The sequence below is a fragment of the Rhinoderma darwinii genome, chromosome 7, assembly GCF_050947455.1.
Source record: "Rhinoderma darwinii isolate aRhiDar2 chromosome 7, aRhiDar2.hap1, whole genome shotgun sequence".
In the NCBI taxonomy this organism is placed as follows: domain Eukaryota; kingdom Metazoa; phylum Chordata; class Amphibia; order Anura; family Rhinodermatidae; genus Rhinoderma; species Rhinoderma darwinii.
This window is the reverse complement of record NC_134693.1, coordinates 8,767,011-8,794,814: the sequence shown is the minus strand read 5'-3', so window position 1 is coordinate 8,794,814 and position 27,804 is coordinate 8,767,011. Positions and strand designations below refer to the sequence as shown.

General features: G+C 39.0%; 1 protein-coding gene across 5 annotated transcripts in view; it reads left to right on the top strand.

Moving 5' to 3' along the window:
- Positions 1-1,119: 1,119 nt before the first annotated feature.
- The window catches only part of DAB1 (DAB adaptor protein 1), a 721,439-nt gene continuing 694,754 nt past the window's right edge, over positions 1,120-27,804 (top strand). For all 5 annotated transcript variants that reach the window (XM_075832689.1, XM_075832692.1, XM_075832691.1 and 2 more), the window contains exon 1: positions 1,120-1,371. The gene's annotated coding sequence lies outside the window, so the exon portion shown is untranslated. The remainder of the gene's footprint in view (positions 1,372-27,804) is intronic.

Below are 27,804 nucleotides of genomic sequence, written 5' to 3'. Positions count from 1 at the left end.
CCATTTACAGGTGTGGCACTATTTTCTTAGGAAGCAGCCTCATTTTTCTTATCCTTTAAGGGCTGATAAAATGCTAGTATTTTTTTTAGGAGGAAGGGCTTTTTAAGGCTCTGTTCACACCTGCATTGTGCTGTTCCGTTGTTCTGCTCCTTCAGTGGAGGATAACAAGAGAATAACGGAACCAACAGTTGCTTGCTGACGGAACCCATTGACTTTAATAGGTTACATCGACTTTCCGTCCGGGTGTCCGTGATTTTACTGGACACAATAGTGCAGCATGCTGCGCTATTGTCCCCGGTAAACACTGTTAAACCCTGCCGGATCTGCGATGGAGGCCACTAATGGAGCCTCCTATGCAGATGTGAACATAGCCTTAGATAGCTATTAAAAGTGATATATTCCCTGCAAGCCAAGCAATTAATTAACTTAGATTAATATTATTATACTATTAAAGTATTTGCATATAAATGCTATAAAAAATATAATAATAAAAATAAATAATAACATAACACTAATAATAATAGAACATAATTACACTAATAATAATAATAATAATAATAATAATAAAAAAAATAAAATAACACATAACAGTAATGATAGAAAATAATTACACTAATAATAATAATAATAATAAACAATAAATAATAATAATAATACATGGGCTTTTGCAATAACATATCGCTGATTATTTTAACCCACAACCCAACACTTGTCAATTATAAGCAGCACATTACTCAGCAGCAGCGCAAATATTGATTGACAGCCTATTTCCTGAGCTACTGCAGCAGCAGAGATCTTTCCCTGACTAAAGAAAGTGTGCAGCAAAGGGTTAAGGAGCTCTGCCAGTTCCCATACCCTGATATGGTGAAAGCCTCTTATGCTGTATTATCTGGGCCAGCTGGATTTACTTGCCCTTAGTAAAAAAAAAAAAAAAGGCTGCCAGCCTGCCCTTGTATGTGCTAGATGCCAAGACCCCTCCCCAGGGGATCACTCCTGCCTTTTGGCTGCACAGAAGAGACCATCTCTTGGCAGGGAGCTCCTATTAGGAGGAATGCGGTAGTGATGTACAGTATAAGCTGTGAGATGTGGCCTGCAGAGCTCTCTCCTCTGCTGCTGCTGCTGCTGCTGCTGCTGGTGGTGCTGATGCTGCGGTGTGATTGAGGGGCTGCTGATGCTGAGGCTGATGCTCTGCTTGCTCTGGACCCAAACTGCTGAGGATTTTCTAACCAGGGGATGCCCAGCTAATGCACTTGGCTATAAGGGAGCTACTTCTATCAGGACAAGGGTGTAAAGCAGCCTGGAATAAGAGAAGAAGGAGTCATTTAATGCAACAAGAGGATGAGAGTGTGATCACAGGGCAGCAAATATAAGGTAGGGAAAAGGTATTCCATCTGATTGCAGTCATGGACTAGTGGTGGGGGGAGGTGGATTGGATGTGTGGGGAAAATTGCATTTCATTCTGCAAAGCCTTTACTCATGTGACTGAAGGAAAAAATGAGGTGGATATATATGTCTGTGTTACTATCCCCCCAAACCTATAGATGGGGTGTCATTATCAATGCATTGCTATAGGGTCAGTATGAGAACCCCCTGTAACTGAAGAGCAAAGATCCTGGAGTAGTCCTAAAATCAATCAGCAGAGTCTGGAGAGAATCCCTCTAATATCAGATGACATTTCACTAATTCAATATCTCACTGCAAACTTTATCTTATTTTCCCTTATATCCCCCTCTGCACTGCCCACCTTCAATCCCATCCACATCCCACCATGACCAAAGGCAAAGCCTGAATATTCCATCTCTCTAATGCATCATCTGTCTAAATATGTGACCAGAATAAGAGATGGAGCTAATTTGGCTTCAGACAGTGGAATAGGATTTTCTGGGGGGGATTTTTATTGCCTGATATTTATGAATTAAATATAAAATGGAAGAGTGACTTCAGGTTGTATCATGTAGGGATCCTCCCTGGTACACCATGGCTATTACTTTACACTGTAGTATAGATGGTGGCCAAGTTACTCTACCTGGTGACCAGAGTCCCCTCATTCTGGAATAATGAACATTTAGAGTGTTAGTTCTGCAGGTAATGGATCAAGGGGCTTCCATAGAGGCACCAAGGAGCTCATAGGATGCAGAATTGTGTCTCCAAGCCCTTTAGCTCCAGCTCCATTGACAGCATGTAATTAAGTAGACAGGGTCCTCTGGAATAGGTTTGCATAGGGAGATGGATTTGCACTGGGCTATCTCCCTTCCCTTAATTGCTATCCTGGCAAGAAACGGTGATATATGTACAGCAGGTTACGTTGTATTATTATAGAAAAAGATGATTTATGTAGAAAGACATAGTTACATAGTTACATAGTTACATAGTTAGTACGGCTGAAAAAAGACACATGTCCATCAAGTTCAACCAAGGGAAGGGAAAAGGGAAGGAAAAATTTCTACACATAGGAGCTAATATTTTTTTGTTCTAGGAAATTATCTAACCCTTTTTTAAAGCCATCTACTGTCCCTGCTGTGACGGCTCCTGCGGTCGGCTATTCCATAAATTCACAGTTCTCACTGTAAAGAAGCCTTGTCGCCTCTGCAGCTTGAACCTTTTTTTCTCCAGACGGAGGGAGTGCCCCCTTGTTTTTTGAGGGGGTTTTACAAGGAACAGGATTTCACCATATTTTTTGTATGTGCCATTAATATATTTATATAAGTTAATCATGTCCCCCCTTAGTCGTCTTTTTTCAAGGCTAAATAGGTTTAATTCTTTCAATCTTTCCTCATAACTTAAATTCTCCATGCCCCTTATTAGCTTCGTTGCTCTTCTTTGTATTTTTTCCAACTCCAGGGCATCCTTTCTATGAACTGGAGCCCAGAACTGAACTGCATATTCTAGATGAGGCCTCACTAATGCTTTGTAAAGTGGCATTATTACATCCCTGTCCCGCGAGTCCATGCCTCTTTTAATACACGACAATATCCTGCTGGCCTTTGAAGCAGCTGATTGACACTGCATGCTGTTATTGAGTTTATGATTTACAAGTACACCCAGATCCTTCTCAACAAGTGAATCCGCCAGTGTAGCGCCCCCTAGGACATATGATGCATGCAGGTTGTTGGTACCAAGATGCATAACTTTACATTTATCTACGTTAAACTTCATTTGCCAAGTGGACGCCCAAACACTTAGTTTGTTTAAATCTGCCTGTAATTCATGAACATCTTCCATAGTCTGAACTATATTACATAGCTTGGTGTCATCTGCAAAAATAGAAATAGTGCTATTAATCCCATCCTCTATATCATTAATAAATAAGTTGAATAATAGTGGTCCCAGCACTGAACCCTGGGGTACACCACTTATAACCGGGGACCATTCAGAGAAGGAATCATTGACCACAACCCTCTGGATACGGTCCTTGAGCCAATTCTCAATCCAATTACATGAGAGGTGCTGGATGTTCTCAGCTCTTCCTAAGACCTGCAAAGCCGGGTCTGCAGACACATGTCACAGAAAATGGTTCCAATTTGCAATTCCATTCCAATCCATGCAGTCTTGGCTCTCCTACAGAACGGCATAATCTGCTTTTTCCATTATTTCATTGGTTTCTTCTTAAAGATGTGTCCTCGATGGTCATGTATTTGTAGCCTCCTTGAATTACATGGCTTGTCAGGCTCATTCTTGGGTCCTCCTCATGTTGTAGAGCCAAGAAGCCTTCCAGCCTGAGCAAAATACTTATTATAACTAAGGAACGAGGCAGCAAAATGTGCTGGAATTGAAGGCAGCTCCAGAGCTTATAAATTCTGCCTGAGATCTTATCATCTTCTTATTACTGGGCAGAAGATCTTCACACCGTGGTATTAGAGAAGGTCCTCAGAGTCAGACCCAAGACCTGGGAATCTACGGCTTCTAGAGGCTCCAGACTTGGGAGTAGTGTAATATCCATTGCTCTCATTTCCATGCACTACATCTGCCATTCTTATGTTGCATTTGCCCAGAGAGGGATTGATACAATGTAACGAGTGTATGAAATGACGTTTTGTTGGTTGTATTATTGCTTGTTGGTCATTATTGTGCAGTAAATGGAAAAAGAGCCCAGTCATTCAGTCATTGCATGAATTCAGCTCTGAGGGTGAAGGGACTTGTTGCAGTGATGTGTTCTGGGTCTAGTGTCCATTCTGGATTTGTGACATTTACATGTGCTGCTTTATGGAACGGGACAGGTTTGGGGTTCTCTTGGTTTGATTTTGAGGGTTTTCTTATTTTGGGGCATAATCTCCCTCTAGGCAGCGCACAGCCAGAGCCTCTTTCTCGCTTGACTCTTCCATATAATCCAGTCATGGATATATTCGATTCTTGAATGCAGGAAGAATAAACTGGAATTGCATTTAGCTTTAGAGATATTTCTATAGACATTATTCAAATAACCAAGAGGGCAGCAATGATAATGAAATAGACTCAGAGCTAAGAAGAGGATTCCAGATTCTTCCTATAAGGGAGAAGGGTAACACTAGAATGGTTCTGCTGCTTGCTCTATAATTGAGTATTACATAAAAGGGACAGATAACCAATGGAGCCGAGTGATAAAAATGGGTTTACAATTCCATAAGATATTGGAGGAGTTTATAATGCCACGCGGTATCTGAAGAGGCAAACCATGGCTGAGAGTAGTAAATGGGTGTACGAAGCCAAGTCATAAATAAGGGATGTGACAATGTGGTGTTAGTGATGGGCTCACAATGCCAATTGATTATTGAACTAGTTTACAATATCAAAGGGAGTTTACAATGCTATGCTTAGTGTGGCATACGATAAGGAAGATTCCTATGTGTAAAATACATAATGACAAGGGATGAGTGGACTAGTATACAATGACATGATATAAATGGACTAGTGTACAATGACATAGGACTAGTATACAGTGACATTGGATAAGTGGACTAGTATACTACGACGTGATAAGTCAATTAGTATAAAGTAAAATGGCATAAGTGGACTAGTATACAATGACATGGAATAAGTGGATTAGTATACAATGACAATATATAAGTGGACTAGTATACAATGACATGGAATAAGTGGATTAGTATACAATGACAAGATATAAGTGGACTAGTATACAATGATATGGAATAAGTGGATTAGTATACAATGACAAGATATAAATGGACTAGTGTATAATGACATGGAATAAGTAGATTAGAATACAATGACAAGCTATAAGTGGACTAGTATACAATAACATAAAACTAGTATACAATGGCATGTGATAAGTGGATTAGTATACAATGACGTGCCATAGGACTAGTATACAAAGACATGGGATCCGTGGACTAGTATACAACGAAATGGGATAAGTGGACTAGTCTACAATGACGTGATTGGTGGACTAGTATACAATGACGTGATTGGTGGACTAGTATACAATGACATGGAAGAGGTGGACTAGTATACAGTGATATAGGATAATAGAATTAGTATAGAGTAGCCTGGGATACGTGGACTAGTATACAGTGACATGGGATAAGTAAATTAGCATACAGTGTAATAGGATAAGTGGACTAGTATACAATGACCTAGGACTAGTATACAGTGACAGTATGAGAGTATGTTCACACGCAGTGGTTTCAGACGTAATCGGACCGTTTACGCCTCGAATTACTCCTGAAAAAACGGCTCCATTAAGCCTCCAAACATCTGCACATTGCTTGCAATGGGATTTACGGTGTTCGGTTCCCACGAAGCTTAAATTTACACGCCGCTGTCAAAATACGGCGTGTAAAAAGACGCCCGCGAAAAATAAGTGCATGTCACTTCTTGGGACGTTTTTGGAGCTGTTTTTCATTGACTCCATTGAAAAACAGCCCCAATAACGTAAAATACGCCGCGAAAAACGCAAGTTGTTACAAAAACGTCTGAAAATCAGGAGCTGTTTTCGCTTCAAAACAGCTCCGTATTTTCAGAAGTTTTTTTGCTAAGCGTGTGAACATACCCTTATAGTAGTTATATTCTTGTATATAGGAGGCAGTATTATAGTAGTTATATTCTTGTATATAGGAGGCAGTATTATAGTAGTTATATTCTTGTATATAGGGGGCAGTATTATAGTAGTTTTATTCTTGTATATAGGAGCAGTATTATAGTAGTTATATTCTTGTATATAGGAGCAGTATTATAGTAGTTATATTCTTGTATATAGGGGGCAGTATTATAGTAGTTATATTCTTGTATATAGGGGGCAGTATTATAGTAGTTATATTCTTGTATATATGGGGCAGTATTATAGTAGTTATATTCTTGTATATAGGAGCAGTATTATAGTAGTTATATTCTTGTATATAGGGGCAGCATTATAGTAGTCATATTCTTGTATATAAGGAGCAGTATTATAGTAGTTATATTCTTGTATATAGGAGCAGTATTATAGTAGTTATATTCTTGTATATAGGGGGCAGTATTATAGTAGTTATATTCTTGTATATAGGGGGCAGTATTATAGTAGTTATATTCTTGTATATAGGAGGCAGTATTATAGTAGTTATATTCTTGTATATAGGGGCAGTATTATAGTAGTTATATTCTTGTATATAGGGAGCAGTATTATAGTAGTCATATTCTTGTATATAGGGGTAGTATTATAGTAGTTATATTCTTGTACATAGCGGCAGTACTATAGTAGTTATATTCTTGTATATAGGGGGCAGTATTATAGTAGTTATATTCTTGTATATAGGAGCAGTATTATAGTAGTTATATTCTTTTATATAGAGGGAGTATTATACTAGTTATATTCTTGTATATAGGGGGCAGTATTATAGTAGTTATATTCTTGTATATAGGGGGCAGTATTATAGTAGTTATATTCTTGTATATAGGGGCAGTATTATAGTAGTTATATTCTTGTATATAGGAGCAGTATTATAGTAGTTATATTCTTGTATATAGGGGCAGTATTATAGTAGGTATATTCTTGTATATAGGGGCAGTATTATAGTAGTTATATTCTTGTATATAGGGGTAGTATTATAGTAGTTATATTCTTGCATATAGGAGCAGTATTATAGTAGTTATATTCTTGTATATAGGGGGCAGTATTATAGTAGTTATTCTTGTGTATAGGAGGCAGTATTATAGTAGTTATATTCTTGTATATAGGAACAGTATTATAGTAGTTATATTCTTGTATATAGGGGAGCAGTATTATAGTAGATATATTCTTGTATATAGGGGCAGTATTATAGTAGTTATATTCTTGTATATAGGGAGCAGTATTATAGTAGTTATATTCTTGTATATAGGAGCAGTATTATAGTAGTTATATTCTTGTATATAGGGGGCAGTATTATAGTAGTTATATTCTTGTATATAGGGAGCAGTATTATAGTAGTTATATTCTTGTATATAGGAGCATTATTATAGTAGTTATATTCTTGTATATAGGAGCAGTATTATAGTAGTTATATTCTTGTATATAGGGGCGGTATTATAGTAGTTATATTCTTGTATATAGGAGCAATATTATAGTAGTTATATTCTTGTATATAGGGGGCAGTATTATAGTAGTTATATTCTTGTATATAGGAGCATTATTATAGTAGTTATATTCTTGTATATAGGAGCAGTATTATAGTAGTTATATTCTTGTATATAGGGGCGGTATTATAGTAGTTATATTCTTGTATATAGGAGCAATATTATAGTAGTTATATTCTTGTATATAGGGGCAGTATTATAGTAGTTATATTCTTGTATATAGGGAGCAGTATTATAGTAGTTATATTCTTGTATATAGGAGCATTATTATAGTAGTTATATTCTTGTATATAGGAGCAGTATTATAGTAGTTATATTCTTGTATATAGGGGCGGTATTATAGTAGTTATATTATTGTATATAGGGGCAGTAGTATAGTAGTTATATTTTTGTATATAGGGGCAGTATTATAGTAGTTATATTCTTGTATATAGGGAGCAGTATTATAGTAGTTATATTCTTGTATATAGGAGCATTATTATAGTAGTTATATTCTTGTATATAGGAGCAGTATTATAGTAGTTATATTCTTGTATATAGGGGCGGTATTATAGTAGTTATATTATTGTATATAGGGGCAGTAGTATAGTAGTTATATTTTTGTATATAGGGGCAGTATTATAGCATCTATATTCTTGTATATAGGTGAAGTATTATAGAAGTTGTATTCTTGTATATAGGGTCAGTATTATAGTAGTTATATTCTTGTATATAGGAGCAGTATTATAGTAGTTATATTCTTGTATATAGGGGGCAGTATTATAGTAGTTATATTCTTGTACATAGGGGGCAGTATTATAATAGTTATATTCTTGTATATAGGGGCAGTATTATAGTAGTTATATTCTTGTACATAGGGGCAGTATTATAGTAGTTATATTCTTGTATATAGGGGCAGTATTATAGTAGTTATATTCTTGTATATAGGGGAAGTATTCTTTCAGCACCCTGGACAGTGACTATTTACTGACGTCGCCTAGCAACGCTCCCATAATTATGGGTGCACACACGTAGTCACCCGTAATTACAGGAGCCCCATTGACTTCCTCAGTCTGGCTGTAGACCTAGAAATACATAGGTCCAGCCAGAATGAAGAAATGTCATGTTAGTAAAACCAATACGCTCCGCAGCACACATAACATGTACATAACATCTGCGGACTTCATTGCGGAATTTTGACTCTCCATTGAAGTCAATGGAGAAATTCAGCAATGAGTCCGCTACACGTCCGCAAAAACCATTGTATGCTGCAAACACCAAATTCCGCACCGCAGCCTATGCTACGCAGCGGAATTGTCCGCAACCTGTAAACGAACCCAACCACAAAGCTGTGGAAGGCAATAGAGAAACGTGTACGCTGCAGATTTCAGCTGCGGACTGTCTGCAGCGGAATTCCAGAGCAATTACGCCACGTCTGGTCATGCCCTAATAGTAGTTATATTCTTGTATATTAAGGGGAAGTATTCTAGTAGTTATATTCTTGTATATAGGAGCAGTATTATAGTAGTTATATTCTTGTATATAGGGGGCAGTATTATAGTAGTTATATTCTTGTATATAAGAGCAGTATTATAGTAGTTATATTCTTGTATATAGGGGCAATATTATAGTAGTTATATTCTTGTATATAGGGAGCAGTATTATAGTAGTTATATTCATGTATATAGGAGCAGTATTATAGTAGTTATAGTCTTGTATATAGGAGCAGTATTATCGTAGTTATATTCTTGTATATAGGGGCAGTATTATAGTAGTTATATTCTTGTATATAGGAGCAGTATTATAGTAGTTATATGCTTGTATATAGGAGCAGTATTATAATAGTTATATTCTTGTATATAGGAGCAGTATTATAGTAGTTATATTCTTGTAGCTAGGAGCCGTATTATAGTAGTTATATTCTTGTATATAGGGGGCAGTATTATAGTAGTTATATTCTTGTATATAGGGAGCAGTATTATAGTAGTTATATTCTTGTATATAGGAGCAGTATTATAGTAGTTATATTCTTGTATATAGGAGCAGTATTATAGTAGTTATATTCTTGTATATAGGAGCAGTATTATAGTAGTTATATTCTTGTATATAGGAGCAGTATTATAGTAGTTATATTCTTGTATATAGGGGCGGTATTATAGTAGTTATATTCTTGTATATAGGGGGCAGTATTATAGTAGATATATTTTTGTATATAGGGGGCAGTAGTATAGTCGTTATATTTTTGTATATAGGGGGCAGTATTATAGTATCTATATTCTTGTATATAGGGGCAGTATTATAGTAGTTGTATTCTTGTATATAGGGAGCAGTATTATAGTAGTTATATTCTTGTATATAGGGGCAGTATTATAGTAGTTATATTCTTGTATATAGGGGGCAGTATTATAGTAGTTATATTCTTGTATATAGGAGCAGTATTATAGTAGTTATATTCTTGTATATAGGGGGCAGTATTATAATAGTTATATTCTTGTATATAGGGGCAGTATTATAGTAACTATATTCTTGTACATAGGGCAGTATTATAGTAGTTATATTCTTGTATATAGGAGCAGTATTATAGTAGTTATATTATTGTATATAGGAGCAGTATTATAGTAGTTATATTCTTGTATATAGGAGCAGTATTATAGTAGTTATATTCTTGTATATTGGAGCAGTATTATAGTAGTTATATTCTTGTATATTGGAGCAGTATTATAGTAGTTATAGTCTTGTATATAGGGGCAGTATTATAGTAGTTATATTCTTGTAGCTAGGAGCAGTATTATAGTAGTTATATTCTTGTATATAGGGGCAATATTATAGTAGTTATATTCTTGTATATAGGGAGCAGTATTATAGTAGTTATATTCATGTATATAGGAGCAGTATTATAGTAGTTATAGTCTTGTATATAGGAGCAGTATTATAGTAGTTATATTCTTGTATATAGGGGGCAGTATTATAGTAGTTATATTCTTGTATATAGGAGCAGTATTATAGTAGTTATATTCTTGTATATAGGAGCAGTATTATAGTAGTTATATTCTTGTATATAGGAGCAGTATTATAGTAGTTATATTCTTGTAGCTAGGAGCAGTATTATAGTAGTTATATTCTTGTATATAGGGGGCAGTATTATAGTAGTTATATTCTTGTATATAGGGAGCAGTATTATAGTAGTTATATTCTTGTATATAGGAGCAGTATTATAGTAGTTATATTCTTGTATATAGGAGCAGTATTATAGTAGTTATATTCTTGTATATAGGAGCAGTATTATAGTAGTTATATTCTTGTATATAGGGGCGGTATTAGGGCATGACCACACATGGCGGAATTCCTCCGCAACTGTCCGCATCAATGCCGCACCTAATCCGGGTTGCGGATTACGGCTGCGGATCTGCACAAAATGTGCAGAAAATTGATGCGGACTAGCTGCTGCGGACTGCGGGAAAAGTGCTTCCCTTCTCCCTATCAGTGCAGGATAGAGAGAAGGGACAGCACTTTCCCTAGTGAAAGTAAAAGAAATTCATACTTACCGCCCGTTGTCTTGATGACGCGTCCCTCCTTCGGCATCCAGCCCGACCTCCCTGGATGACGCGCCAGTCCATGTGACCGCTGCAGCCTGTGCTTGGCCTGTGATTGGCTGCAGCCGTCACTTACACTGAAACGTCATCCTGGGAGGCCGGACTGGAGACAGAAACAGGGAGTTCTCGGTAAGTACGAACTTCATTTTTTTTTACAGATACATGTATATTGGGATCGGTAGTCACTGTCCCGGGTGCAGAAACAGTTACTGCCGATCGCTTAACTCTTTCAGCACCCTGGACAGTGACTATTTACTGACGTCTCCTAGCAACGCTCCCGTCATTACGGGAGCCCCATTGACTTCCTCAGTCTGGCTGTAGACCTAGAAATACATAGGTCCAGCCAGAATGAAGAAATGTCAAGTTAAAAAAGCAAGACGTATCCGCAGCACACATGACATGTGCATGACAGCTGCGGACTTCATTGCGGAACTTTGAATCTCCATTGAAGTCAATGGAGAAATTCCGCCATGAGTCCGCCACTGCTCCGCAACAGACAGAGCATGCTGCGGACACCAAATTCCGCTCCGCAGCCTATGCTCCGCAGCGGAATTGTACGCATCGTGTAAACGAACACTGCTAAATTAAAGTGAAAGTCAATGGAGAAACGGCTCCGCTGCGGATTAACGCTGCGGAGTGTCCGCAGCGGAATTTAAGTGAAATTCCGCCATGTGTGAACCCGCCCTTATAGTAGTTATATTCTTGTATATAGGGGGCAGTATTATAGTAGATATATTTTTGTATATAGGGGGCAGTAGTATAGTCGTTATATTTTTGTATATAGGGGGCAGTATTATAGTATCTATATTCTTGAAATATAGGGGCAGTATTATAGTAGTTGTATTCTTGTATATAGGGAGCAGTATTATAGTAGTTATATTCTTGTATATAGGGGCAGTATTATAGTAGTTATATTCTTGTATATAGGGGGCAGTATTATAGTAGTTATATTCTTGTATATAGGAGCAGTATTATAGTAGTTATATTCTTGTATATAGGGGGCAGAATTATAATAGTTATATTCTTGTATATAGGGGCAGTATTATAGTAGTTATATTCTTGTACATAGGGGCAGTATTATAGTAGTTATATTCTTGTATATAGGAGCAGTATCATAGTAGTTATATTATTGTATATAGGAGCAGTATTATAGTAGTTATATTCTTGTATATAGGAGCAGTATTATAGTAGTTATATTCTTGTATATTGGAGCAGTATTATAGTAGTTATATTCTTGTATATTGGAGCAGTATTATAGTAGTTATATTCTTGTATATAGGGGGCAGTATTATAATAGTTATATTCTTGTATATAGGGGCAGTATTATAGTAGTTATATTCTTGTATATAGTGGGCCGTATTATAGTAGTTATATTCTTGTATATAGGAGCTGTATTATAGCAGTTATATTCTTGTAAATAGGAGCAGTATTATAGTAGTTATATTCTTGTATATAGGGGGCAGTATCATAATAGTTATATTCTTGTATATAGGGGCAGTATTATAGTAGTTATATTCTTGTATATAGGAGCAGTATTATAGCAATTATATTCTTGTAAATAGGAGTAGTATTATAGTAGTTATATTCTTATACATAGGAGGCAGTATTATAAAAGTTATATTCTTGTATATATGGGTCAGTATTATGGAAGTTATATTCTTGTATATAGGGGCAGTATTATAGTAGTTATATTCTTGTATATAGGGGCAGTATTATAGTAGTTATGTTCTTGTATATAGGAGCAGTATTATAGTAGTTATATTCTTGTATATAGGGGCAGTATTATAGTAGTTATATTCTTGTATATAGGGGCAGTATTATAGTAGTTATGTTCTTGTATATAGGAGCAGTATTATAGTAGTTATATTCTTGTATATAGGGGCAGTATTATAGTAGTTATATTCTTGTATATAGGGGGCAGTATTATAGTAGTTGTATTCTTGTATATAGGGGCAGTATTATAGTAGTTGTATTCTTGTATATAGGACAACCATCCTGTATCCTGAGGAGAATAGGGAAAGTTAGGACCACTCCGAAACTTTGGAAGTCCAGGTACAAAGGGGGGTTACTCATAAAGAGTAGCTCGTCTCAAGCTGGTGAAGAAATCCAAAACCCCTACACGCCTGGTTCGAGTGGTCAGTAGTAGGTTGCTAGGTAAGACTCAGGGATAGAGTAATAATGTTTTTAGGGGGGACTGTCAGGGTCATTAGCCTGTATATTGCTTGCAAAAACATTATTACTTTATATCAGTATATTCCACAAAGAACTTGAATGTAACAAGATGGAGACTGCATCAGTAACACGCCTATGGAAGACGCTGCCCCTGGAATGCAAGAGAAGTGTACAGATGAACTTACAGCTGAATAGAGCCAATAGGGCTTAAACACGTCCCACATCTCTAGGGAGGAGATTTGTAAACTTTTTGTTCAATAAAGTTTAATCTTACTTCCTGCTTCACTGAGGGAGGATGTCTACCAACTTTTCTGCCTGGTATATCTCTTCCACGCATGCCCTCAGTTTCTAATTTACAGAGGTGGCTATTCAGTGTGAAATAACAGGGAGAAGGAAGTGACCCTGAAAGGAGCAGTATTATGGTAGTTATATTCTTGTATATAGGGGGCAGTATTATAGTAGTTATATTCTTGTATATATGAGCAGTATTATAGTAGTTATATTCTTGTGTATAGGGGGCAGTATTATAGTAGTTATATTTTTGTATATAGGGGGCAGTATTATAGTAGTTATATTCTTGTATATATGAGCAGTATTATAGTAGTTATATTCTTGTATATAGGGGGCAGTATTATAGTAGTAATATTCTTGTACATAGGGGCAGTATTATAGTAGTTATATTTTTGTATATAGAAGCAGTATTATAGTAGTTATATTCTTGTATATAGGAGCAGTATTATAGTAGTTATATTCTTGTATATAGGAGCAGTATTGTAGTAGTTATATTCTTGTATATAGGGGCAGTATTATAGTAGTTATATTCTTGTATATAGGAGGCAGTATTATAGTAATTATATTCTTGTATATAGGGGGCAGTATTATAGTAGTTATATTCTTGTATATAGGAGCAGTATTATAGTAGTTATATTCTTGTGTATAGGGGACAGTATTATAGTAGTTATATTCTTGTATATAGGGGGCAGTATTATAGTAGTTATATTCTTGTATATAGGGGGCAGTATTATAGTAGTTATATTCTTGTATATAGGAGGCAGTATTATAGTAATTATATTCTTGTATATAGGGGGCAGTATTATAGTAGTTATATTCTTGTATATAGGGACAGTATTATAGTAGTTATATTCTTGTATATAGGGAGCAGTATTATAGTAGTTATATTCTTGTATATAGGAGAAGTATTACAGTAGGTATATTCTTGTATATAGGGGCAGTATTATAGTAGTTATATTCTTGTATATAGGGGGCAGTATTATAGTAGTTATATTCTTGTATATAGGGGGCAGTATTATAGTAGTTATATTCTTGTATATAGGGGTAGTATTATAGTAGTTATATTCTTGTATATAGGGAGCAGTATTATAGTAGTTATATTCTTGTATATAGGAGAAGTATTACAGTAGGTATATTCTTGTATATAGGGGGCAGTATTATAGTAGTTATATTCTTGTATATAGGTGGCAGTATTATAGTAGTTATTTTCTTGTATATAGGGGGCAGTATTATAGTAGTTATATTCTTGTATATAGGGGGCAGTATTATAGTAGTTATATTCCTGTACATGGTGGGGGGGGGGGCAGAACAAGAGTAATAACCAAATAAGTAAAATTATAAATTAAGGTTTAAGTCAGGCCTTATCTAACACGATTATTTTTTACTGTTCTCTGAAAGGAAGATGGGCAGATATAAAGTTGTAAATTTTTGTAAATAACCCTACCAACTAAATATCTTTACTATTGCTATCAGCCTGCAGGTAAATAGAGAAGACAAGCGGTCTTAGAATAGCTGTGACCCTTATACATTAGTGTAGTATATACCACCACCATCTGTCTGATTTCAGCTGGTTAACACAGAAATAATAACTTCAGTTTGTTTTTAAACTTATTTATTAATATTTTACTCTGTCACTGATCTTTAATTAATATGGTTATCTTTGTTGGATATTTAGCTACAAACTATAGTCTGACATTTTACAGTGACAAATTTTAAGAATTTATTATGAGGTTTCAGAAACTTGAAGCCTATGGAGTCAGAATGTACCATTGTTTCAGATATTGTGGTAAGATTAAAAATGTCTAGTTATTTAAATCTCAGATATGCTCTGAATGCACAATGACCTCTTCAATTTAAGGGGTATTCCAGAATTCCTAGGTTTATGCCAACAATATTTGACCGATATGTCTATGATGAAGAGGAAGAACCAAAGCTGCCTTAGTTCCATTGGTTTAGTCATCTGTGAGTTTCCAGTGGTTGGACACCCTATAGATAAGGGATTAACAACATACCCTAGCAATGTCATTTGTTGGAGTAAGTAACCATAGGTGGAGTAAGCCAGGCTAGAAGAGCTCCTTCCTTGGATGGAGAACAGAAGTGACAACCTGTGGGTACCATAATATCGCCGTACTGGAGGTTGTCAGTTTTTTTTTTATCCCTTAGACCAGGGGTCTCAAACAAGCGGCCCGCGGGACACAGAGCCGCTAGTATAGGCTGTGCTCCGGGACTCTGTGGAATGCCCTGACATCGCTGTCCATATATGGACACCGATGTCAGGGGCTTCCCCAGAGCCAGAGTCCCAGGCAGATCGCAAGTATATGCTCTGCTCCAGGACTCTGGAATCCTGTGACATCACATCACTGTCCATATATGGACAGTGATGTCAGGGGCTTCCCCAGAGACGGAGTCCCAGAGCAGAGCGTAGCGCTCTGCCCGGGACTCCGGCTATAGGGTTTCCCCTGACGTTACTGTGCATATATGGACACTGATGTCAGGAGCAGAGCTGGAATCCCAGGCAGAGGGCTAGAAGCGGCTCTGCTCCAGGACTCCAGCTCTGGGCAAGCCCCTGACATCACTGTCCATATATGGACACTGATGTCAGGGGAAGCATTCCGTAACAGAGCCTATACTCGTGCTCTGCTCACGGGACACCGGCTCTGGGGCTGCCGCTGATATCACATTGCGGTCCAGGAGGATCCTCTGACACTCCTAGAGGGAGCCCCAACGGAGCTATCTACTGGGTGTGTGTGTCTCACTATCTACAAGTGGTTTGTGTGGCATTACCTACGGAGGGCACTGTAGCATTGTCTAGGGGGTGGCATCTACAGAGGGCACTGTGGCATTATCTACAGAGGGCACTGTGGCATTATCTACGGGTGGGTGTGTGGCAGGTTCTACAGAGGGCACTGTGGCACTATCTAAAAAGGGACTGCCCAATCTTGACATTCGTGTGTCTGTCAAACGCTGCTAACTCAGCAACCAGACTACATTTAGCGACACTCAAGCTAGAAAACTGGATTATTAAAATAAGCACGTGGAGAAAACTCGCAAATTTCCGTTAAGTTTAAACCTAGCGCTATTATTATAGTAGTGTAGTATTATAGTAATGTACTGTTATTATAGTAGTTCAAATAACTAATTGATAAACAATAATTTTGTATTGTATGAAATTTGAAAGTAATGCGGCCGTCAACTTCACATTTTTTCTATATGTGGCCCACTTACCCGGCCAAGTTTGAGACATCTTCCTTAGACCATTATTTGGAGGGACATTCACACTGGTCTATCTGAACCACCTTCCATCGAGAATTTTGTCTTTGGGTTTTTGTTTTTTTCAGAAGAACATATTATTTTATGGTTCTGGGAAGGATGTAAAGGGGGCGGCTGCTTCACTCTCCGTCGCTTCTATTTGTTATTTTATTGCTTTTTAAACGCTTTATATTTCTGTAAAGGAAATAACAGTTTTAGAAGAACACGGGATGAGTGACACGATCAGACTTTATTGGCACGTAACGGGATTACATTACACGATTAAACGCAGAGCTAGGTTTTAAATCTTAAGCATTTTCTTCTTGGCAAGACATTTAGAATATAAGTAACATTGTAATGTTGGGACATTGAAAAAGAAAGACAAAACTTTTGTACTTTAGTTTATTGAGTATTCTGTAACATTGTCTGTAGCTGTCTTGTGAGGGACACATATTACAGAATATTGCTGCTTAAGGAGGGAAGAACTGCGATCCATCATATTTGGCTTCTTGCATTTGGAGGGGTATAGGCGCCGGAGATCGGGGACCTGCCAGTGATAGTAAAAACTACAGGGCTGCCGTACCCCAAAAATAGCAACAGTGCATTTATAAAAGCCACTGTGCCCCCATAACAGCCAGTGACCCCATCACTGTATCCTGCCCTATAACATCCTCATGCCCCATAAAAGCTACTGTACCAAATAACAGCAACCTGCTCCTTAAATAGCCACTATACTTCCATCCCAGCCATAATATCTTCTTTTGTAGCCACTGTGTTAAAAGAAAAATACACATACACTCAACTTCTCTATGGTCCTGGGTGCCCATGTTGCATTGCCCATTGGCAGCAGTGTGGCTTGCATCTATGTAGATATAAAAGAGTATCCGGCACACCAATTTTGAAACAAAGGTATTTTTTATTTTGTTTTTGTTTTTAATGCCAGTGGCAGAGTGCGATGTTTCGGTCTAAGTGACCTTCATCAGGCACTGAGCCGTGCTGGGAAACTGAATTGACGAGCGCTAGTGGTGCTGATAGCGGCTGGCCGCTGTATCATGGCACCTTTGTTTCAAAATTGGTGTGCCGGATACTCTTTTATATTTATGTTTGGGTTGGGCCCCTATCCGTGCAAAACCTCACCCTTCCACGTATCTGGTGCTGTCTAAACCTATACACAAATTGCCTCTATGTAGGTTCACAATGCAGAATGGAAAAGGAGCCCCATACCAAAATCTACCCATTCCCCTTGTCGTTTTTGTTTATGCCACCAAACTCCCAATTTTGGAACAGGAGGGCTCATTTCCTTCCCCCTCCTCCTCTTCATCCATCCTTTCCTGGGGACAAGCATGACCCTCAAGGCTGTTACTTGCTAACATTGCAACTGTGGTGGACATACAGTACCAACTTATGGAGCTGCACAGGGGTCCAGCTGGATCTGGAGACCACCTCCACCTTATTATGGCTCACTATTACTGGTGGATTGTTGGAGAGACATTATGGGGGGCTCTATGAAAAATTGGGTGCACTATGATTCGACAGCATGGAGCCTATATACTGTTCTTGCACGGCGGTCCTCTGCTGTCTATGTCCGGCCCTGCTTTGCTGTTCCTATATAGAGGGGAGACTCCTATACAGGTTCTCATCCCCATATGGTGGAAGAATGGGGTCAATCTGTTCTGGTGCCCTCCTCTACTCAGGTCACTACAGCTGCCAGGGCCCCCACTATGACACATGCCCACATGTATAATACAATTTAATATATACTTATATTTTGGTTCCCATCCACTAAAGCTTCTTGACTTTGTTCTCATTGTCATTAGTTGCAGAATTAGAGTAATATGATAAGATTGATATCTACTCCACGGAGGGGGGAATAATTTAAGTCTTAGCTTTTAAGAAGACATCCTGTTTTGTCTGGAAGGAAATTTTAACTTGCACCAGTGACGCGGAAATGTATAATCATTCAGTCGGGCGTTGAGTCATGCAGCGAGCGTCCCCGTCCCCTGCTGCATACTGATGAGGCGGCCGGGTCTACCTGAGTCATTTACCTTCAAAATATATTTCTGCTGGAAATAAATAAAAATCGCTCACTCCGAGCATCGCAGCCAGTGCAGAATGTCCCTACATTTATCACTTAATAGAAGAGACGGACGGCCGTGGATACGAGCAGATTTATACTTATTTATCTTCCGCTAATTTATAACTTCGGAATCAAATTAGACTGAAATTTCATCTTTTATGCAGGGGCCGTTTTTTCTCTTTCTAGACAATCAGGGCTATTATGGTTAATAAATAAGCAGTCCATTCATATTGTCCCCATAGGCCTGCAACGCACATAGCTGCCATTCAACATTTGTCATTTTTTTTATATGGACATTTTGGTAATGCACATGGATTGAGACGGGGCTTGACAGGGCCGTGGTTTGTCAGAATGTAAATTTTTGTCAGGATATTCCTATTATAGTATATATATTATAGTATACTGTCCTTACTATAAGGACCTTAATGCGATGACAGTATAGACGGGGGGAGATTGCCCACTGTGGCCAGTAATTGGCTGGAACAGCAAGGGATTAGAAGGTGAAGATTCCATCTTATTACAAATTGACACCATTTGTAGTTAAAACGGCAATTTTTATTTAGCGCAAATAACTCCTTTAATGTAGACCAGACCCCAATAATCAGACCCGAGTTCATACCTCATAATTCAGACCAGACTCCAAGATTCAAATCCCAGTTCAGACACCGCTTTACTTATTTATCGCTCCTCGCTCTTCTTCAGGAAATCGGGCTCCTCTTCAGATCCAGGCTCGCCGAAAACAGAGACGTGTCAGGAATCTGTATGTGTGGCAGCACCCGAAGCCAAAGGGCACATTCAGATGTGGCGGAATTGCAGTGGAATTCTCCAGCGGCCGTTTTTTACATTTGTTTCAATACATTTTTAAGAAAGTTAGTTCAGACATTGCGGAAAACTCCGCTGCGGACCATAGGCTGCGGTGCAGAATTTTCCCTCCCAGCATGCACTGTCTGTTGCGGAGAAGAAGCGGAATTTCACTGCGGATTTCAGCCTTTGAAATGCAAAAACTGAAATCTGAGGCAAGTCCGCTGTGATATCTGCAACGTCTGAATTACCGGTCTAATATGAAAATGCTGGTGCAGATTCGTTGCGTAAATGCCCCAAATCTCCACCAACATTTGCAGCGGAAAAACTCTGCCACGTCTGAACATGTCCAAAGAGGAACAAGAGCAGTGAGTGATCATTTAATATAGAAAACTTGCACCGTATTAGTTAAAACCACCCCTGCATTTGTGGAATAATTCCCAGGACTGTTGGCAACTACAGTATTCAACACATAACAACCTGAACATGGAAAAGCTGTCTGGTTACTATTCTACTGGTCCCTATATATAAGAATATAACCACTAGTCTCTAAAACTGCCCCTATGTACAAGAATATAACTACTATAATACTGCCCCCTATGTACAAGAATATAACTACTATAATACTGCTCCTATATACAAGAATATAACTACTATAATACTGCCCCGATATACAAGAATATAACTACTATAATACTACCCCCTATATACATGAATATAACTACTATAATACTGCCCCCTATATACAAGAATATAACTACTATAATACTGCCCCTATATACAAGAATATAACTACTATAATACTGCCCACTATATACAAGAATATAACTACTATAATACTGCCCCTATATACAAGAATATAACTACTATAATACTGCCCCGATATACAAGAATATAACTACTATAATACTACCCCCTATATACATGAATATAACTACTATAATACTGCCCCCTATATACAAGAATATAACTACTATAATACTGCTCCCTATATACAAGAATATAACTACTATAATACTGCCCCCTATATACAAGAATATAACTACTATAATACTGCTCCTATGTACAAGAATATAACTACTATAATACTGCCCCTATATACAAGAATATAACTACTATAATACTGCCCCTATATGCAAGAATATAACTACTATAATATTGCCCCCTATATACAAGAATATAACTACTATAATACTGCTCCTATGTACAAGAATATAACTACTATAATACTGCCCTTATATACAAGAATATAACTACTATAATACTGCCCCCTATATACAAGAATATAACTACTATAATACTGCTCCTATATACAAGATTATAACTACTATAATACTGCCTCCTATATATAAGAATATAACTACTATAATACTGCACCTATATAAAAGAATATAACTACTATAATACTGCTCCTATGGTAAAGAATATAACTACTATAATACTGCCCCCTATATACAAGAATATAACTACTATAATACTGCCCCCTATATACAAGAATATAAATACTATAATACTACCCCTATATACAAGAATATAACTACTATAGTACTGCCCCTATATACAAGAATATAACTCCTATAATACTGCCCCCTATATACAAGAATATAACTACTATAATACTGCTCCTATATACAAGATTATAACTACTATAATACTGCCTCCTATATATAAGAATATAACTACTATAATACTGCACCTATATACAAGAATATAACTACTATAATACTGCCCCCTATATACAAGAATATAACTGCTATAATACTGCTCCTATATACAAGAATGTAACTACTATAATACTGCCCATATATAAAAGAATATAACTACTATAATACTGCCCCTATATACAGGAATATAACTACTATAATACTGCTCCTATATACAAGGATATAACTACTATAATACTGCTCCTATATACAAGAATATAACTACTATAATACTGCCACCTATATACAAGAATATAACTGCTATTTTACTGCCCCTTTTGTAGAATAGTAATATAACTACTTCATATGTGTAGGACATATATAAATAATGCAGTGCTCTGTGTTGCTGAGTATCACACATTATAAGCTTAGATCTGTAGTGCTTCCTCTCTTTGTACCTCTTTACCCCCTGTATAATAATTATAACTTTGTCACTCTCCCGATGTCACTGAAGCTTCTCTACGCACAGCATTAAAAGTTACAAGAAGTTATGTAGAACTGCTGAATTTTTTATTCTTTTTTCCAGTTGAATTATAATTATTTTTATGTCTCATTTCGACTTTTCTCCGGTCAATTAATCCTATGGGCTGTCACCCGTGATGACTTGATAGTCACATTGTGACAAGTCTGTCTCAACCCCTGATATCCTGTGGCCTCCGTTCTCTAATTGGTTCGGCGGGCAGCTTTACAGGCGCAGGGTTTTTACCGCCAGTCTCACCTTTTCCAAACTGAAGTGACTTTGCGAGAAGACTCAATGGAGTCACATGACTCTTGTAAATTACAGGCGCTAAGCTGAGACATTGACAGTATCAGGTAAAAAAAAGTCAATCCCTGCGGGACGCCGTACGGTTGAATATTTTATAGAGAAGGTTCCAGCATCGGGCTCCTGCTACAAATATTGATGTGACAAGTGATATAGAAATGATTCGCTGCTTCCATGTAACTGCAAACATGAGAGGTTGAGTGTAGGACGTTATAATTGCTCGTAATAACGCACCAACCAATATAATTATCCCGTCAGATTAAGTAAATAGGCTGACGGCATGAAGGACCCTAATTCGAGCAGAGGAGGGGGAAATTCATGTTACATCACACATTACATAAGATTATTTTACCAATTAGATGGCCTTGATGTTTGTCTCTGCGGCCCATAGTCATTGGCAGGGCCCTTGGGTCCCATTTAGCCCCCTGTCTTATAGACCATGGTTATCCAAGCTCGGGTATCAAATGAGTCTTTGAGTTTATTTAGAGAAAAAATGAGGCCCCCTGCTGGTGCTGGTGGTCATTACTACACCCCGTACCCGCCAACTCCTGCGGAATGTCCGGGAAACTTCTGGAAAAATGGGAGATGTCCCAGAAGAGCAGGAAAATCTCCTGGGTGCCTAATTTCTATCAAAATACTAAACTCTCCTTGTTCCTGCAGCCTTCTGCAATTCCAGGTGCCACTTGGGTATTTAGGTGATCCGGTCTGAGGTCCGTATTAGTTTAAAGTGTCTGGTCTGGGGTCTGTATTAGTTTAGGGGTCTGGTCTGAGGTCTGCATTAGTTTAGGGTTCTGGTCTGGGGTCTGTATTAGATTAGGGGTCTGGTCTGGGGGATATATTAGATTAGGGGTCTGGTCTGTGGTTTGTATTAGTTTAGGGGGTCTGGTTTGGGGTCTGTATTAGTTTAGGGGGTCTGGTGTTTGTATTAGTTTAGAGTGTCTGGTCTGGGGTCTGTATTAGTTTAGAGTGTCTGGTCTGGGGTTTGTATTAGTTTAGAGTGTCTGGTCTGGGGTCTGTATTAGTTTAGGGGTCTGTTCTGGGGGCTGTATTAGTTTATGGGGTCTGGTTTGGGGTCTGTATTAGTTTAGGGGGTCTGGTCTGGGGTTTGTATTAGTTTAGAGTGTCTGGTCTGGGGGCTGTATTAGTTTAGGGGTCTGGTCTGGGGTCTGTATTAGTTTAGGGGTCTGGTCTGGGGTCTGTATTCGTTTAGGGGTCTGGTCTGGGGTTTGTATTAGTTTAGGGGGTCTGGTCTGGGGTTTGTATTAGTTTAGAGGTCTGGTCTGGGGTCTGTATTAGTTTAGGGGGTCTGGTCTGGGGTTTGTATTAGTTTAGAGGTCTGGTCTGTGGTCTGTATTAGTTTAGGGGGTCTGGTCTGGGGTTTGTATTAGTTTAGAGTGTCTGGTCTGGGGTCTGTATTAGTTTAGAGTGTCTGGTCTGGGGTTTGTATTAGTTTAGAGTGTCTGGTCTGGGGTCTGTATTAGTTTAGGGGTCTGGTCTGGGGTCTGTATTAGTTTAGGGGTCTGGTCTGGGGTCTGTATTAGTTTAGAGTGTCTGGTCTGGGGTCTGTATTAGTTTAGGGGTCTGGTCTGGGGTCTGTATTAGTTTAGGGGTCTGGTCTGGGGTCTGTATTCGTTTAGGGGTCTGGTCTGGGGTTTGTATTAGTTTAGGGGGTCTGGTCTGGGGTTTGTATTAGTTTAGAGTGTCTGGTCTGGGGTCTGTATTACTTTAGGGGGTCTGGTCTGGGGTTTGTATTAGTTTAGAGTGTCTGGTCTGGGGTCTGTATTAGTTTAGAGTGTCTGGTCTGGGGTTTGTATTAGTTTAGAGTGTCTGGTCTGGGGTCTGTATTAGTTTAGAGTGTCTGGTCTGGGGTCTGTATTCGTTTAGGGGTCTGGTCTGGGGTCTGTATTAGTTTAGGGGTCTGGTCTGGGGTCTGTATTAGTTTAGGGGTCTGGTCTGGGGTTTGTATTAGTTTAGGGGTCTGGTCTGGGGTCTGTATTAGTTTAGGGGGTCTGGTATGTGGTCTGTATTAGTTTAGATTGTCTGGTCTGGGGTCTATTATAGTTTAGGGGTCTGGTCTGGCGTCTGTGTTAGTTTAGGGGTCTGGTCTGGGGTCTGTATTAGTTTAGGGGTCTGGTCTGGGGTCTGTATGTATTCAGGGGGTCTGGTGTCTGTATTTATTTAGGGGATCTGCATAAAGGGGTCTGGTATCTGGATTTAGGGGTCTGGTATCTGTATTTTGGGGGTCTGGGTCTGTATGTATTCAAGGCATCTGGTCTGCAGTCTGTATTTAGAGGTTTAATATCTGTATTTAAGGGGTCTGGTATCTATGTTAAGGGGGTCTGTGTTTGTTTAGTATATCTGGTCTGGGGATTGTATACAGGGGTTCTGGTCTAGAGTCTGTATGTATTCAGGGGGTCTGCTCTGGGGTCTGTATCTGGAGGTTTGGTCTGGAATTTGTATTTAGGGGGTCTGTTTTTGTGTAAAAGTTCTGGTCTGGGGTCTGTATTCTTTTTTTGGGTGTCCTTTACTTGTGATTTACATACCGTAGGTTGGAGGCGTGTCCTATATAAATGGGTGGGGCGTACGTTTAAAAACTTTTCTTTTTACAATCTCTGTTATGTCCCTTCTTCAGTTGACGTGTAGGCTTTACCCCTCTATTTTGGGACAGGGGAGTCCGTACTTTGTCTCATTTGCTTCCTAAGTCTTAGAGCAGTGGGCACCATGGGACCCCCTTCCGTTTGTGGTGACTCTGTGGGAGAAGCTCATGTTGTAGGGGTTTATTTGAGGGGAATTTGGTTCCCCTCTTTCTGATGGCCCCAGTGACTGCCTGAAAACCAGAAACACTGAAGATGATCATATATCATGATGTCCACCTCTATACGTTATCCCTCTACATAAACATTTCCATATTGTCTGGTGGGGGTTTAGACAGACCATGAGGCCACTAGTGCAAGGCCATGACCGGGGTCCAGGTAAAGAGAAGCCCCCATAGAGGAGGATCATGCAGAGCATTAGTCAGAGCGTCAGTGCTGCAGATTATCGCCTCTGCGCTGCACGATTAGGAAATTGGAGCAGTTTACTGTAGAAGAAAAACTTCTTGGCATCCTGAGCTTCCTGGTTCATGAATAGAATACCAGAACTGTAGTAAAGACTGACACACTCAGTACTAAAAAAAGAGAGAAACGCGATTATGCCTCTCAATGTCATTCAGGGTCTATGGAAAGCTGGGTGATATCCATTATGGGCATATTAATGACAGCCATCAACTGACTGGGATTTTAGGGTTAAATGTTCTTCAACTATTTAACGTTTTATCCATGTATCCATCTGTCTCAGGAATCAGGTGAAGTTCTCTGATACTTTGTTACTGTTATTGAAGGTTGAGAGAACCGTCGCAGGCGGACACGTGACGTGATGAATAGTCTCGGAGAATATCGCCCAGATGGATGCCGCTGACATCCCGGCTATTGCGCACAATTAATGTCTCTCTCCATACATTAGTACATGCGGATCGTGTAACTGCGGTTGGGGGCGTTATTGAGTGACCTTGCGCGGCTGCGTGCCGGATCCTGTGCGATGGACCAGCCGCGAGACGTTTACTCCATGCTTTGATTTTTATTAATACAGCCGCAGACACAAAGGCATTGAGAAGACGGCAGATGGGATATGTGGGCGACTTGGGAGCTCTTACAAAGCGTGCGATGTTTGTAGAACTTCCTGGTAATGTTCACAATAACTTTACTGTCGTCTTTTCAGAGAGCAAAAAAGACGGTGCACATAAAAATAGTGCCCCCTACTGGAGCCATTGATTCATCGTGTTGTCTTCCTCCTCCTGTATTTGTCAAAGTTTCTGTGCCCGTGTAGAGCAGAAGGCCCCACATTATAGCCAGGACAAAGGGGGGCAATGAGCTTCATCACCAAGGGGCCACCATCACCCAACCCTTACCATGTGCCGCTCAGCTACAACACGACCCTCGTGGCCCCGCGATGGACCACAATGCAACACTTTCTGCACCCCACGTTCAACCACCGCCAACTCAGCTGACAGACTTCACTACAAGCATGGCACCATCAATGGCGCTATATTTTATAGGTATATTCCATATGAGAGGTATAGTATATGGCGGTGATATATTTGGCGGCATTATTTATTCGTTCTCAGCTTTTTTTGTTGTTGCTATTTTCTGTTAATTTTTTTTATAAAAGAAACAAAAAACAAATATGCAGCCAATATTGTACCCTGGGGTATCACTGCCTCGGACCAACCTGAGCAGGGTTCCTATTAGGGCCGGGCAATTATGACCTAAATCAAAATCACGATTATTTGAACATGTAACCTCGATCACGATTATTGAACGATTATTTTGGCCACACCCATTTTGCATGTCACTCCCCCTATTTGCATTCTATGCCATTAAATTAATATTTATCCACTGAGCCTGCTGTAAACTACTGTATATAATATACCCCCTGACACTGCCCCTACACAGTATATTGCCCCCATAGTGCTCCCCACACAGTAAAATGGCCCATAGCTTCCTTCACACATTATAATACCCCTATAAATGCCCACACACAGTATAATGCCCCTATAGTTGCCCTCCACACAGTATAATACCCCTATAGTTGCCCTCCACACAGTATAATACCCCTATAGTTGCCCTCCACACAGTATAATACCCCTATAGTTGCCCTCCACACAGTATAATACCCCTATAGTTGCCCTCCACACAGTATAATACCCCTATAGTTGCCCTCCACACAGTATAATGCCCCTGTAGTTGCCCTCCTCAGTATAATGCCCCCCATGACTGGCCTCCTCGCAGTATAATGCCCCATAAATGCCCTACCCACAGTATAATGCCCCCCCCATGACTGCCCTCCCCGCAGTATAATGCCCCCCATGACTGCCCTACCCTTAGTATAATGCCCCCATAACTGCCCTCCACACAGCATAAAGTCCCCCATAGCTGCCCCCACGCTGTATAATGCCCCCACAGCTGCCCCCAATAGTGCCTGATACAAATAATAATATACATACTCACCTAACCTGTTCCAGAGAACCCTCTGCTCCTCCGGTCCGTGCAGCTTGGCGCAGATAGACGTGATGACGTCACTGCCTCGTGTCCGGCGATACATAGTGAATGGTCCCCTGCTCCACCATTGGGTTCAACTGCATCTGGGTCCTGCAGATGCAGATACAGTTTAAACCGGGAGAGAATAATTTATAAAACCAAAATTCCCAAGATGACGTCGATTAATTGCGCTGAGTTTCAATTATTTTTCGATTAATTGCCCAGCCCTAGTTCCTATCACTACTGGAACCTTAGTAGTCACAATGGCTACCAATAAGGTGTATTCCCTAATGGACTGTTTACTGCCTGTTCAGATCACGGCCCAGCACCAGTTCTGTATTCTGATTGGCTGACAGATATTTGCTTACACGTCATGGGGAATTCTCTGCAGTATTGTTCTGGACACAGAGATGTAGACAGCTATAAGCCCTGAATCCACCATGAACATGTGTCAGCGTTGCTCAGTCTGCGCTTTGTTTTTCCTAAAGTGAGAGAAAGCAATAATAGGCTGCCAGACACCATTGGCACCGCTTATCTCAGGGAATACAATAGAATCAAAATTGTTGAAATCAGA